Genomic DNA, 13,491 nt, shown 5'->3' with positions numbered 1-13,491 from the left:
GAAGAGGATAGTTGAGGTTTTACAATGTCTACTTGCAAGTAGAAAGTATTTTCAGTTTCCTTTCTTTTGTAGCAAAAAAGAAGCAGGAGATGAAACAGAGGCTTCGTTAAAACTATGTTCACAAAATACTTCTGGGGTCACTTCTAAAATAAATAAATAAAATTAGTGGCTTATCTTTCTTTGCAAAGATTACAGATTAAACATGCTTGCTACACATTTATGTATTTAACAGACACAGAATTTTTTTAAATTAAAATTGTACTTTAGTTTCTTTCCAATCAGCAGCCAGGACACAATCTGCATTAATTGTTTTCTTTTTATCATTAGAAAAACAGATTAGGAGAGTTCTGGAGCAGGAACAGCTGGCGTGAGCTCTTGCTGTAAGATAATTTATTTCAAGTATTTGAAGGTCTGTCTGTAACCTACAGACTTTTTCAATTGAGATAGTGCTAATCAGGGCCCCACACTTTTGGTGTGATTTACAAACCTCTCAGCCTAATTATATTCCTATTTGTTTTGGCAACCAGAGATCTATGACTCTAACAGAAAGATGCAACAAATGGGAGTTTCTTCCTGATAAAGCAACCAATAAGTCAGCTGCAAAGTTAAGAGTGATAGAGAAGTATCTGAGGATAAAGAAAGAACTCCAGCAAGAGGTAAATCTCAACTTTTGCATATCTTAGTCCCTCATCTCAGAGAGCTCAGCTGTTGCCTATTAACAGTTAGTAGCATTCATATCAACAACATCCTTGGAGGTACCAAGACTAAGCTAAGGAAACTTTAAGAGACAAGTCCCAGTAGGCAGCCGTGTTGGTCTGAAACAATAGAAGAAAGCAGTAGACGAGTGCACCTTTAAGACCAACTAAGTTTTATTCAGAATGTAAGCTTTCGTATGCTCTTAAGCAGACTTCATCAGACAAATGGGAATGGAAGCAGCAATTCTTAATATAAGTGGGCAGTGTGGAATCATGGGAATGTGTTTAGCAGGTTAAAAGAATCGCAAATAGGGATCTGTGTTTGTTAGTGTTAGGATAAAACAGGGCTGAAAAACACTGGAGGGTGATAAAAAGCAGACTGCTGTAGTAGGTATGCGGTGCCATAAATCTAGGTAACATTCTGGCTTTGTTAGTTTAAATAGAGGGCATGGTTTCTCAAGAGATTATAACATCCATATAGTTTGCCATTAGAAAAAAAGGAAGACATTAAAATACAGTGGAGGATGGGTTGGTATATGCAATAAGACAAACAGTCAATATCCCCCATTTGAGTATGTCAATACAAAACAAAAACAAAAACAAAAAACCCAAATATACTGATATACTTTTCTAAAAGAGAAATACATTGGAATACTGTGGATGTACAGCTATACTCAGTGAGAGCTGGTTTAACATACCGGTATGTAATGAGATAAAAAACCCAATATCCCTGTTCAGTCCTGGGGAGGTATTTAAGAGACAAGAATTGTCTTTCCCTGATAAAACTTAGGCTAATTTTGCACTAGACCTTTAATCCTGGTTTAGCCCTGTCCCCAAACTGACATTCTACGCTAGAATCAGATAAACCAACTCTATGATTTTAGTGTAGAATGTCAGCTTGGGGACAGGGCTAAAACAGGATTAAAGATCTAGTACAAAGTATTGGACTTAGAACAGGAGTTAAAAGAACCTATCCATTTGAGGAAGACAGCAAAACCCCTGTACACAAAAAAAACAGAATAGAAGGTTCTGTTGCCCCATCTAAGTACCTGTATGGATTTGACTGTTTGGATGTAGATGAAGATGAAGCTGTCTGTTTATGCAGTGTCAACCAGGAGAAAAGAAGAACCTGTAATTGCTCCTAGAAAGAGATTTAAAAAGACTGTATCCTTAATTTATGAACCAAACTATGTAATAACCAATAGCTTCCCTTATCAAGGCAGACAAATTGACTGGTCCACTAAGCAATGAGCCAGAATGCACCTGGCTTATTTGTTACAAACTGAACCATTTTATATTGACCTCAATAGGGTGGTGCAGATTCCTGGACCTCTGTATTATGAATGGTTTCTCTTACAATTTTGCTCCAATTAAATACCAACTAATTTGTTTGCACACTGCTCTTATTACACTGAGTTTGGGGTTAAGTTGCAAAGATACTTTAGAAATTCTCAAAGTCAATAACTAATTCAAACTAATCCCCAACTAGTGAATTCAGATGTGAGTAGTACTGAACTCAATCAGGAAAAGGTGAGACCTGCAGGCTCATCTGACTTCTTAATTAACTTACCTGGTCCTTCTTATTCTTCTTTTGCTATGAAGGCCAGTACTTCACAAGAACATAGAATTGTAGCATCTGATAATAGCCAATTCAAGAAACTACAGAATAACGGTTAAATTCTGAAAGATCTGTCACAGTAGAGCAGAAAAGCAATTTGGAAGTGAGGGCGCTGACACAGATCTGGTTTCAGAGCTACAGCAGAATTCTGAAAGCTCTGATGCAATGGAAAGTAAGATGAAATTGAAGGCTGAGAAGATGAAGAAGGTTTTGGAGATGTATACTATACCTTTTGAAGAATGTAGTAGGATTACACTAACCTATTTTATACCTTTTGATAAATCTGATGAGAGCAGATCTGAACTTATTGAGCATAGTAGAAATGACCTGGAGAATTTAAGATACAGAAGTATGATAGTGTATAGTAACCAATGTTTAAGCTCTCTATCCAGATATATGACCTTTAAGAAAAGAAAAGTTGAGGAAATGGTAATCATTAATTCAGCGCTTGTGTTTATCAGTCTCATTTGACGCTGAAACTCTATTTTGCATCAGTTCTGGAGCCATGTCAAATGAACTGCTAAAGTTGAGTGGCCTTCTTCTTTCCCTTGTAGGACCCTGCTTTTTCTTGTACCTAAACTGATCGAAAGACAGGCAGAAACTGAACATGTGGTTTGATTGTAAGCTTATACAAGGAATTAAACTTTGTTGGTCATAAAGATCCCACTGGACTCAAACTTTGTTAGATTTATTTTGATAAATTGTCTTGCTATTCATAATTTTGGCCACCAGGTGGCAACATATCATATTTACAGCCAGAAGAAATCTGTGCTATTGGCAGAACTTGGAGTTTATGTTTCCTGTTGTGGGGAAATAAGGGCATCAGAGAAGATGTTGCTGTGGCTCAGACAACTAAATAAAACAATTCATAATGTGACTGTGAAGAACCTTCAGTCCATTTTTGCCTTTAGTGATTAACAGAGTGTTGCTTGTGTCAGAATGTTTTAGATTTTGATTAGTTTATATATTTCATGGTGCATCATACCCCATGATTGTGTGTGTGCGCGCACATATGCATTGCATATATAAGTGAATAAGAGAACTGATGGTGCCAGGCAAGTACATGCTTAAGGAACAGGAATCCAAACCAGACTACATACAAAATTCAGAACTCCATAAGCGCAAAGCTCACTGTCAAAGCTAATGGGAATAACTTGGGGTGTGTGCAGGGAGGGGATGATGTGAGTCAGAGATGAAACATTCACTTTGCATACAGAAGGCTCAGCCTTTGGTATCCGTCATTCAACAAATCATATAGCAGGCAAATTGAAAGATCTTTACCACAGACACTTGAGAACTGAGATTCGGATTGTTTTATATAGGATGTTCATTCCTCTGCTGGGATCCTCTGAATATATCATCAGATTTTAACTATAATATATACAATATGTTTTGTTGTTGATTCTTTATGATGACATGTTGTACAGTTTTAAAAACACTCTGGATTCCTTCTTCTATGACAGCGATTCTCAGAGCCCCAGTCTGACAGGCGGGAAAGATCCCAGGCTTGCATCATTGCCAAAGAACAAGCCTCTAGGCACATGTCTGGCACTCCTGGAGAAACAGGGCATTAGAATGCTTCCTGTTTTTCTTTCCCTATAAAACAATGCTTTGTTTTGCTGTCAGTCTTCATATGTATGCATTGTATTCCCTCCCCCTCCCCCCCCCCCCGCTTAAAACCATGGATTCAAAGAGATAGCGTATATGTTACCTCATCTTTATGGCAATCTGCTTCTGCAGAGCGAAGATCTACTGCCTGTCACTGCACCCACAGCAGCCTGGAGATTTGGAAGATGGAGCCTGGAGAGGGAGGTCAGTGGAATATAGTACCACAAGAGTCCTTTATCTCCAGGGTAACTGATCTCTGCTGTCTGGGAATCAGTTGTTATTCTGGGATACCTCCAAGCTGCACCTGTTGGTTGCCAACCCTACAGCTTACCTGTGGAGATATCAAGTGAACTTTCCAGAGTCCCCACCCCCTTAAAACTCCCATCTAAATTGTTGTGATTGTTTTTTTTTTAATGCAATTCAGAGGCATTCCTCTCTGAAATAGGATTTGCCAAGGGAATGCCAGTCGTAATGATAAACTAACCTTTGGCCCTGAGAATGTACAGGATGCATTCTCCCCACTTTCAAGCAAGTACAGCTGGTATAAAGGGGTTTCTGTATGAAATTGTGTTATCAGCCTGAACAGAAACTGAAAGCTCAATGTTTGGGTAATGGTCCCCAAATTAGCCTCATATATCAACTTTACAGTTCAATCTATATAATATCAACCACCTACTAAAAATTATGATATTTTAGATTCAGTACATTAGAATGCTTTCTTTGATTTTCCATTTCATTTTGTGAACTCCTGATGTTTAAAAAAAACCTTTGTTGCCTCTCATTTTTTCACATCTTAAAGCCACTCATTTCATACGATGACAATAGCTTCACAAGTGCGATGGATATAACAAAGAATTATGTGGGTCACTAATGTCCTCTGATCAGGGTTGCTAACAGGCCTGGTGAAAAATCTCCTGCCACTTTAATGTGTGGAAATGGGCAGCAGATGCTTTTCGTAGCATTCAAATAAACATCATCTCAGTAAAACTCTATTAAAGGGACAGGGATTTTTTTTCTCCAGGCATTTGCAACTCAACTCTCACTAGAATTTACACTTTTTTGGTTTTATGCTGTGCTTGCAAAAGTCCCATGATGGATGAGCAGAAGAGATGAGAAAGAAGTTGAAAGGCTATTCTCTTGTTGAAGCAAAGCTGGCATTTTGAAATCTGGGTCTGCTTTCATTTCTCTAAACCAAAAACAGCCTCTGGTGCCTGAGAAGGAATCAGACAATGTTTAAGTTCTTTCAACATGGTTTCCATCTGGGAAGTGAAGTACTAGAAAGATATTCCAGCCTTCTTCCACAATCTTGGATGCTGTCCAGACAAGTGAGTAGGAATGTTGTTTTTTCTGCCACTATGTTGTGTTCCAGGAAGAGGTATAGGCTCAGCTAGCAACCCTATGAGGAGAGATGGGCATGTTTGTACCCCATCATTTTATTTCTGTCCATATTTTTGAATAAGGGAATGGCGTATTAAGCTCGTTGAGCTAACACTGAAAAATAAGCCACGCTGCTGCTATTTTGATTTATACACAAGAGTCAAAACGAAACGAAAACAAGGAAACGTATAATCGTTAGAATACTTAAACTTGCTTTGACCTTTCTATGCTTTAAATATAAATCTGTTATAAAAATGGAAGAGGAAACATTTTTGCTTTCCATAGAACGTTTGGGCAATCAGTTCTGTTTAGGTAAAGTATTAACTTTTCAAGTCCCCATAAGAGCTGAGTCTAGTGTTAGCATTCCCTCAGTGTAGCAAGACATTGCCTGTATTCATCTAAACTGTGATGCATTTTCATTTCTGTCTGGAACTATAACTAGCTGATTTTTTCCCCCTGAAACAAGAATATAAATATGGTGCCCCTTAAACTTTCATGCCAATTATTTTGGCAAAAAGATATACATCGCTACCTGAGAATAATGATAGGACATTTATTTTAGTCATCATTCACTTTTTCTGTGCCACTCAGCTTTGTGTGCGAGGTAAGTGCCTAACTTGCCTTGCCCCTTGTTACAGCCCTGTTTCTGCCTATGTGATTTGAATGTAAAATCTAAATAGACATGATCTGAAGATTACCGCAGAACTTCCCTGCATCTCTTAAATGAGTGTGCATGCTCTTTACTGTCATGGAGTAAATCCTCTGCCTTTGTCCATCCCAGCTTTTTTGGAATGCAGGTTGCCTGTCATCGGGGAAGGGCAACAAAGCCTGGGCCTCCATCTCTGTATCTCCACACCTTCTGTAACTCTGACACTTTGCCACTGCGTACAAAGAAAGGTCTCCGCCATTTTTACCCAGCAACCTGAAGATCAGTTATGAGAGGGCACAAAGTACCCCTGCTTCTGCCTCTTATTTTTCTCAGCTTATAGCATATGCAAGCAAAGCCCAAAAACACTGTAGCTCCACACAAAAGATCTATGCTTATATAGATCAAAAAAGCACTCCTCCTCCTCCAGCGAAGGGGTGCGACAATTGACAGAAAGTGTAAATGTTGTGCATTGATTGCCAATAAGGAAAATGCTGCACCTCTTCTGATTGGTCAGTGACCCATTAGGCACATATATAGTCAGTGGGTGTGTTCACACACGCTATATAATACACTTTACAACTGGATTTTTACTGTGTAAGAATAGCAAAATCCACTTGCAGGTAGTCACTGTTTGAAAGCACCCAATCACTCTAACTTTGTTTCCCTTGCCCCCTTCCTCTGGCCAGTAAAATGAAATCGAACAGCAAGGTGCAGGAATAATTAGTGGAATGAACTACTTCCTAATGTTGGAAATCATTCTCTTTGGATTGAGAGAATTCAAAATGTTTATACTTGCCCATCATTTGGATTAGGTCTTTAGTGCTTTCCTGACTACATAACACCTAGGGCGATTTCCCACACAGCTTACCAAGGAGCGAAGTCCCTCCTCACTGCGCAGCGTCTGCTCGGATTTCCCACCAACTGCTCCGCGGATTCAGGAAGTGCCGGACCTTTTGTGTTGCTAACATAAACTAGGGTTTTAGCGATTTCCATTTGAGACGCAAAAGGTCCGGCACTTCCTGAATCCATGGAGCAGTTGGTGGGAAATCCGAGCAGACGCTGCGTGGTGAGGAGGGACTTCGCTCCCCGGTAAGCTGTGTGGGAAATCGCCCCTAGTGTCTTGTCAAAGCGACCATCAGTGGAGGAAGTTGAGCAGATCTTCATGGGAACAACATGGGAGACCTGCTGGCTTAGCCTCTTGGTTGTGAGCCGTGAGTGGACTAAAGCTGTTCCAGGATTTAATTTTGAAAGATCTGCTATTGATTATCTCCCTTTTGGGCTAAAGTTTGAGGTTCTGATGTTCAATTAATCCATTCTCTGTCTACCGCAAAGCTTTGGGAATGAATCTAACCGAATTTCAGTGGCTATTTAAAAAAGGAAGGGAAGTTTCCATTCTACCTTTGGGACTGCCCAATTGACCATAACAAATGAAGCATTCAGAGTATTTTGTCAGTCACTCTTTCCTGAGAAGTTAGAGAACTCTGTAAATGTAATGTTTATCTACATGAAAGAACGGAGTCAGCTGAGGTTTCCCTAGAAAAATATTATACTTTTACTGAACAGAAAGAAATTAACAGCTGTAGTTTATATTTACCAAAAAAAATGTTTAAAAATTAATCAGGAAGCTCCAGTTTGTAAAGGAACTCATGGGTTTACCACAGAATTCTCGAGCATTTCACATAGGATTGGTCTGATACACATATTAAGACACATTTCAGGGCCTGCAAAACAAAATATTGTACTGTTCATTGGAATTATTTGGTGGCTATTTTTAAGACTTAAAAAGAAACCATGAACAGAATGTTCATGTGTGCTGCTGGTGATTTCTTCCAAGTCTGGATCTTGTGGTTTTATTTCTGTACATGGCATCAGAAAAGTTTCTCATACTTACTAATGATGGGCTGCTTCCTCACTGGAGCACTATTAAACTGCTCAGTCAGTCTGTTCCTTTGTCACAATAAGCTGCAAGCTAAATAGAAACTTCATATAGTGTTACTTTCCTAGTAAAAATCCAGCAATGCCCACATCAGGGGGCAGACTCAGAAGCAAAGGTCAAACTTCTCTTTAACAAAATCTTTTGTTTTATTGAATAATTCTGCTTCTTTCTACAGTAGTCATGAATAAATTATCTGTTCTTATTGCAAATAAAATTAAGTGCTGCTTTTCACTTTGCAGGCAAATCCACTGCTAATTATCTTTTACATTGATTACAATTCCATTATAGCACTATAACAGTTATTTAGGCCTACCTTTGCTTAAATTTTCACTTAAATGGCAAATTCATTCCTACTAATTCTTCTGTTAGCTGTGAGAAAGCTGCATTTATTTCTGTTCATGCCTCACCAGCTTTTTATTAGCAAATATTAAGGTATTAAACCTCCTATAAAAACACGGTCTGTAATAGCGTCTGTGATAAACCAGAGTTATTGAGCTGTAAAATTAAAACCTTTATAGATCTAAGTATATACACAGGCAGGCTGTGAAACCAGTCCACTATATACATAGATTTCCTGTGGGGACCCAAACATCCCCTCATCTACTGCTTCTTCATGAAACCAAGTCTGGTAAAGATTATTTCAATTATAAGAAATTATTGCATCAATTCATTAAGATTCGATCCCAAGTTTCAGATGCTTCCACAAAAGGAAAACTTTCTCAGACTAGGGCTGCCTTAAGAAGAATGAGTGGCCTGCCTCAGAGATAGGTTTTGAGATACCATTAAAACACTGCTAATTGTTATTTAGTTTAAACACTTAAACAGGATTTAAAGAGGACTGTATATTTTAAAAAAAAAAAAAGCTATCATGAAGGTAGAATGCCAGCAGGGGGGTAGGGGCTTTCCAGTGTTTTGTACTAAGTGTCACATGTATGACTATCTGCCCACAGGACAGAAGTCTTGGGTGTGTGCTCGATGCAAGGAGCTCCTGGTCCTCAGGGAACGACTTCTTACCCTTGAGGCAGAGGTGACTGCCCTGGAGAAGCAGAGACGGTCAGTTAGGCACTCGGGGAAGACTCTCGGGGGCGTATTAGATGAGCCCCGCTCTGAACGTGGCAGCCTCGTTGTTGCCAGGGAGCGTGAGGGTCAAGAGGGAACAGGGCACCATGCTGAGGATAAGGGGAATGCGCCATCAGAAGGGACTTTTTCTTCAATTGGTGAGCAAGAATCCTTTCACGCCAAGGAACCATCCCTGGGCAGAGAGTGGGGGGGGGGGCTTGGTGATTCGATCCTTAGGCAAGTAGACACAGGGGGGCGGCAAAACCGCGTACTGACCATATGATGACTTGCCTGCCTGGTGCGAAGGTAGCGGACATTACACGTGTAGTAGATAGGCTGATAGACAGTGCTGGGGAGGAGCCACTGGTCGTGGTGCATATTGGCACCGACGATGTGAGGAAATGCAGTCGTGAGGTCCTGGAGGAAAAATTTAGGCTGCTAGGCTGGAGACTTAAGGCCAGGACCTCCAAGGTAGCCTTCTCAGAAGTGCAACCTGTTCCACATGCAGGGCAGGAGAGACAGGCACAAATTAGAAGTCTCAATGTGTGGATGAGACAATGGTGTAAGGAGGAAAGGTTTAAGTTTGTTATGCACTGGGATGCTTTCTGGAACAAGCGGGAGCTGTACAAAAGAGACGGTCTCCACTTGTCCCCAGATGGAACCAGGCTGCTGGCGCTTAAAATCAAAAAGGTGGCAAAGCAGTTTTTAAACTAAATCTTTGGGGAAAGGCGACAGTAGATGAAATGTCTCTGGTTCGGGAGGACTCATCTCAAAGAGATGAAGGGTTAGCTGTTACTTTTCTACTGGGTAATGGATCAGAGTTGTCCACTGTAATGGTGACAAACAGTATGGACTGTCTGCCAAAGTCTCGAGGCGGCAGGAGGAAGGTTGCGGGCCTAGCTTGCCAGGGAAATTATAGATATTTGTATGCAAATGCTAGAAATGTTCAAAGTAAAATTGGTGAATTGGAATGTTTAATGTTGGGAGAAAACATAGACATTGTGGGAATTTCAGAAACTTGGTGGAATGAGGAGAATCAGTGGAACATGGTTATTCCTGGATATAAGTTATATCGGAAGGATAGGGAGGGAAGGGTTGGAGGTGGGGTGGCTCTGTATGTCAGAGAGAATATACGGTCCAGTAAGACTGAGGTCAGATAATTAGATTCCCTTCTAGAAATGCTTTGGGTTGAAATAGAGGGCCCAAAAGGAAATTTAACTATGGGAATTTGTTATCGCCCACCAAATCAAAAGATAGAGGATGATTACAATATGATGGAAGGATTAAAGACAGCGGCTAAACGTAAAATCTGTGTCGTAATAGGTGATTTTAACTACCCGCAGATTGATTGGGTCAATATGTGTTCTGGTCGAGAGAAAGAGATTGAGTTTCTTGATGCTCTCAATGACTGTGCTATGAAGCAGATGGTCTCAGAACCTACTAGGGGTGGGGTGATCCCGGATTTGGTCCTAAGTAATGCCAAAGACTTGGTGAGAGATGTAAAAGTGATCGCACCGCTTAGGAGCAGTGACCATAACGTTATTGATTTCACCATTTGTATAAATAGGGAGTTGCTGCAAAAGACCGGCATAACCACGTTAACTTTAAAAGGGGTAAATTCTCTGAGATGAGGAGGCATGTGAAGAGGAAACTGAAAGGAAAGGTAAATACAGTCAAAACCCTTGGGGAGCTTGGAGGCTATTTAAAACTACAATCCTAGAAGCTCAGACAAAATATATACCACAAGTTAGGAAAGGCACAAACAGGTATAAGAAAAGGCCTGCATGGTTAACAAACAAAGTAATGGAAGCTGTAAAAGGTAAGAAGGACACCTTTAAGCGGTGGAAAACCAGTCCAAATGAGATTAATAAAAGGGAACACAGGCTGTGGCAAATCAAATGCAAGACTGTGATCAGGCAGGCACAAAGGGACTATGAGGAGCATATTGCAAAAAAACATAAAGACCAACAATAAAAATTTCTTCAAATATATTAGAAGCAGAAAACCAGCCAAGGAGGCAGTGGGGCCCTTGGATGACCAAGGGGTCAAAGGATTACTGAAGGAGGATAGGGAAATGGCTGAGAAGCTGAATGCATTTTTTGCCTCCGTCTTCACTGTGGAAGATGAAAAGTGTTTGCCCACTCCAGAACCACTAATTTTGGAAGGGGTGTTGAAAGACCTGAGTCAGATTGAGGTGACAAAAGAGGAGGTCCTACAACTGATAGACGAATTAAAAACTAATAAATCACCAGGTCCGGATGGCATACATCCAAGAATTCTGAAAGAACTCAAAGTTGAACTTCTGGATCTTCTGATAAAAATCTGTAATCTTTCATTGAAATCTGCCTCTGTTCCTGAGGACTGGAAAGTAGCAAATGTCAGCCCCATCTTTAAAAAGGTTCCAGAGGAGATCCGGGAAATTACAGGCCAGTCAGTCTGACTTCAATACCGGGAAAGTTGGTAGAAACCATTATCAAGGACAGAATGAGTAGGCACATTGATGAACACGGGTTATTGAGGAAGACTCAGCATGGGTTCTGTAAGGGAAGATCTTGCCTCACTAACCTGCTACATTTCTTTGAGGGGGTGAACAAACATGTGCACAAAGGAGACCCAATAGATGTTGTTTACCTTGACTTCCAGAAAGCTTTTGATAAAGTTCCTCATCAAAGGCTCCTTAGTAAGCTCAAGAGTCATGGAGTAAAAGGACAGGTCCTCTTGTGGATCAAAAAATTGGCTGATTAATAGGAAGCAGAGAGTGATTATAAATGGGCAGTCTTCGCAGTGGAGGACGGTAAGCAGTGGGGTACTACAGGGCTTGGTACTGGGTCCCATGCTCTTTAACTTGTTCATTAATGATTTGGAGTTGGGAGTGAGCAGTGAAGTGGCCAAGTTTGCAGATGACACTAAATTGTTCAGGGTAGTGAGAACCAGAGAGGATTGTGAGGCACTCCAAAGGGATCTGTTGAGGCTGGGTGTGTGGGCGTCAACGTGGCAGATGAGGTTCAATGTGGCCAAGTGCAAAGTAATGTAGCTGGGCCAAGAATCCCAGCTACAAATACAAGTTGATGGGGGTATGAACTGGCAGAGACTGACCAAGAGAGAGATCTTGGGGTTGTGGTAGATAACTCACAGAAAATGTCAAGACAGTGTGCGATTGCAATAAAAAAGGCCAACGCCATGCTGGGAATTATTAGAAAGGGAACTGAAAACAAATCAGCCCGTATCATAATGCCCCTGTATAAATCGATGTCTCATTTGGAGTACTGTGTGCAGTTCTGGTCGCCGCACCTCAAAAAAGATATTATAGCATTGGAGAAAGTCCAGAAAAGGGCAACTAGAATGATTAAAGGGTTGGAACACTTTCCCTATGAAGAAAGGTTAAAACGCTTGGGGCTCTTTAGCTTGGAGAAACGTCGCCTACGGGGTGACATGATAGAGGTTTACAAGATAATGCATGGGATGGAGAAAGTAGAGAAAGAAGTTCTTTTCTCCCTTTCTCACAATACAAGAACTCGTGGGCATTCGATGAAATTGCTGAGCAGTCGGTTAAAATGGATAAAAGGAAGTACTTCCTCACCCAAAGGGTGATTAACATGTGGAATTCACTGCCACAGGAGGTGGTGGCGGCTACAAGCATAGCCAGCTTCAAGAGGGTATTGGATAAAAATATGGAGCAGAGGTCCATCAGTGGCTATTAGCCACAATGTGTGTGAGTGTGTGTGTATTGGCCACTGTATGACACAGAGTATTGGACTGGATGGCCATTGGCCAGATCCAACATGGCTTCTCTTATGTCCTTATGTTTTCATCACAAAAGCAACCCATTCAGAGACACTTAGATTTTCTGCCTTGGATAGGGTTGCCAAGTCCAATTCAAGAAATATCTGCGGACTTTGGGGGTGAAGCAAGGACATTTTGGGGTTGGAGCCAGGAGACATTGGGGGAGGAACCAGGAACAAGGGTGTGACAAGCATAATTGAACTCCAAGGGAGTTCTGGCCATCACATTTAAAGGGACAGCACACCTTTTTAAATACCTTCCTTTCATAGGAAATAATGGACAGGGTCACCTTTTTTTGGGCTCATAGAATTGGACCCCCTGGTCCAATCGTTTTAAAACTTGGTGGATATTTTGGGGAGAGGCACTAGATGCTATACTGAAAATTTGGTGTCTCTACCTCAAAAAACAACCCCCCCGAGCCCCCGATACCTCCAGATCAATTCCCCATTATACCCTATGAGAATCGATCTCCACATAGGGAATAATGACATGCCTAGCAGACATTTCCCTCCCCGTTTCTGGCAACTCTGAATTGAGGGATTGGCCTCTCTACTCACGAGTTGCTGCCAACTTCTTCAAAGTAACACAGACACACCATCCCAAGAGGAAGCCATTCAATAGGAGACTGAAGCCTCTGGAGGTGGAAAGTCACATGGTGGCTGTGGGGGCAGGGCTTCCCCCCACCGATCAGCTGACTGGGGGTGGAAAGGAGCCTGGGAAAGCAGGAGAACCCCTGCTGGGACCTGGGGATTGGCAAGCCTAGCTT

Source organism: Heteronotia binoei, chromosome 1 (genome assembly GCF_032191835.1).
Source record: "Heteronotia binoei isolate CCM8104 ecotype False Entrance Well chromosome 1, APGP_CSIRO_Hbin_v1, whole genome shotgun sequence".
In the NCBI taxonomy this organism is placed as follows: Eukaryota; Metazoa; Chordata; class Lepidosauria; order Squamata; family Gekkonidae; genus Heteronotia; species Heteronotia binoei.
The sequence above is the reverse complement of the archived record's forward strand: the minus strand, read 5'-3'. Positions refer to the sequence as shown.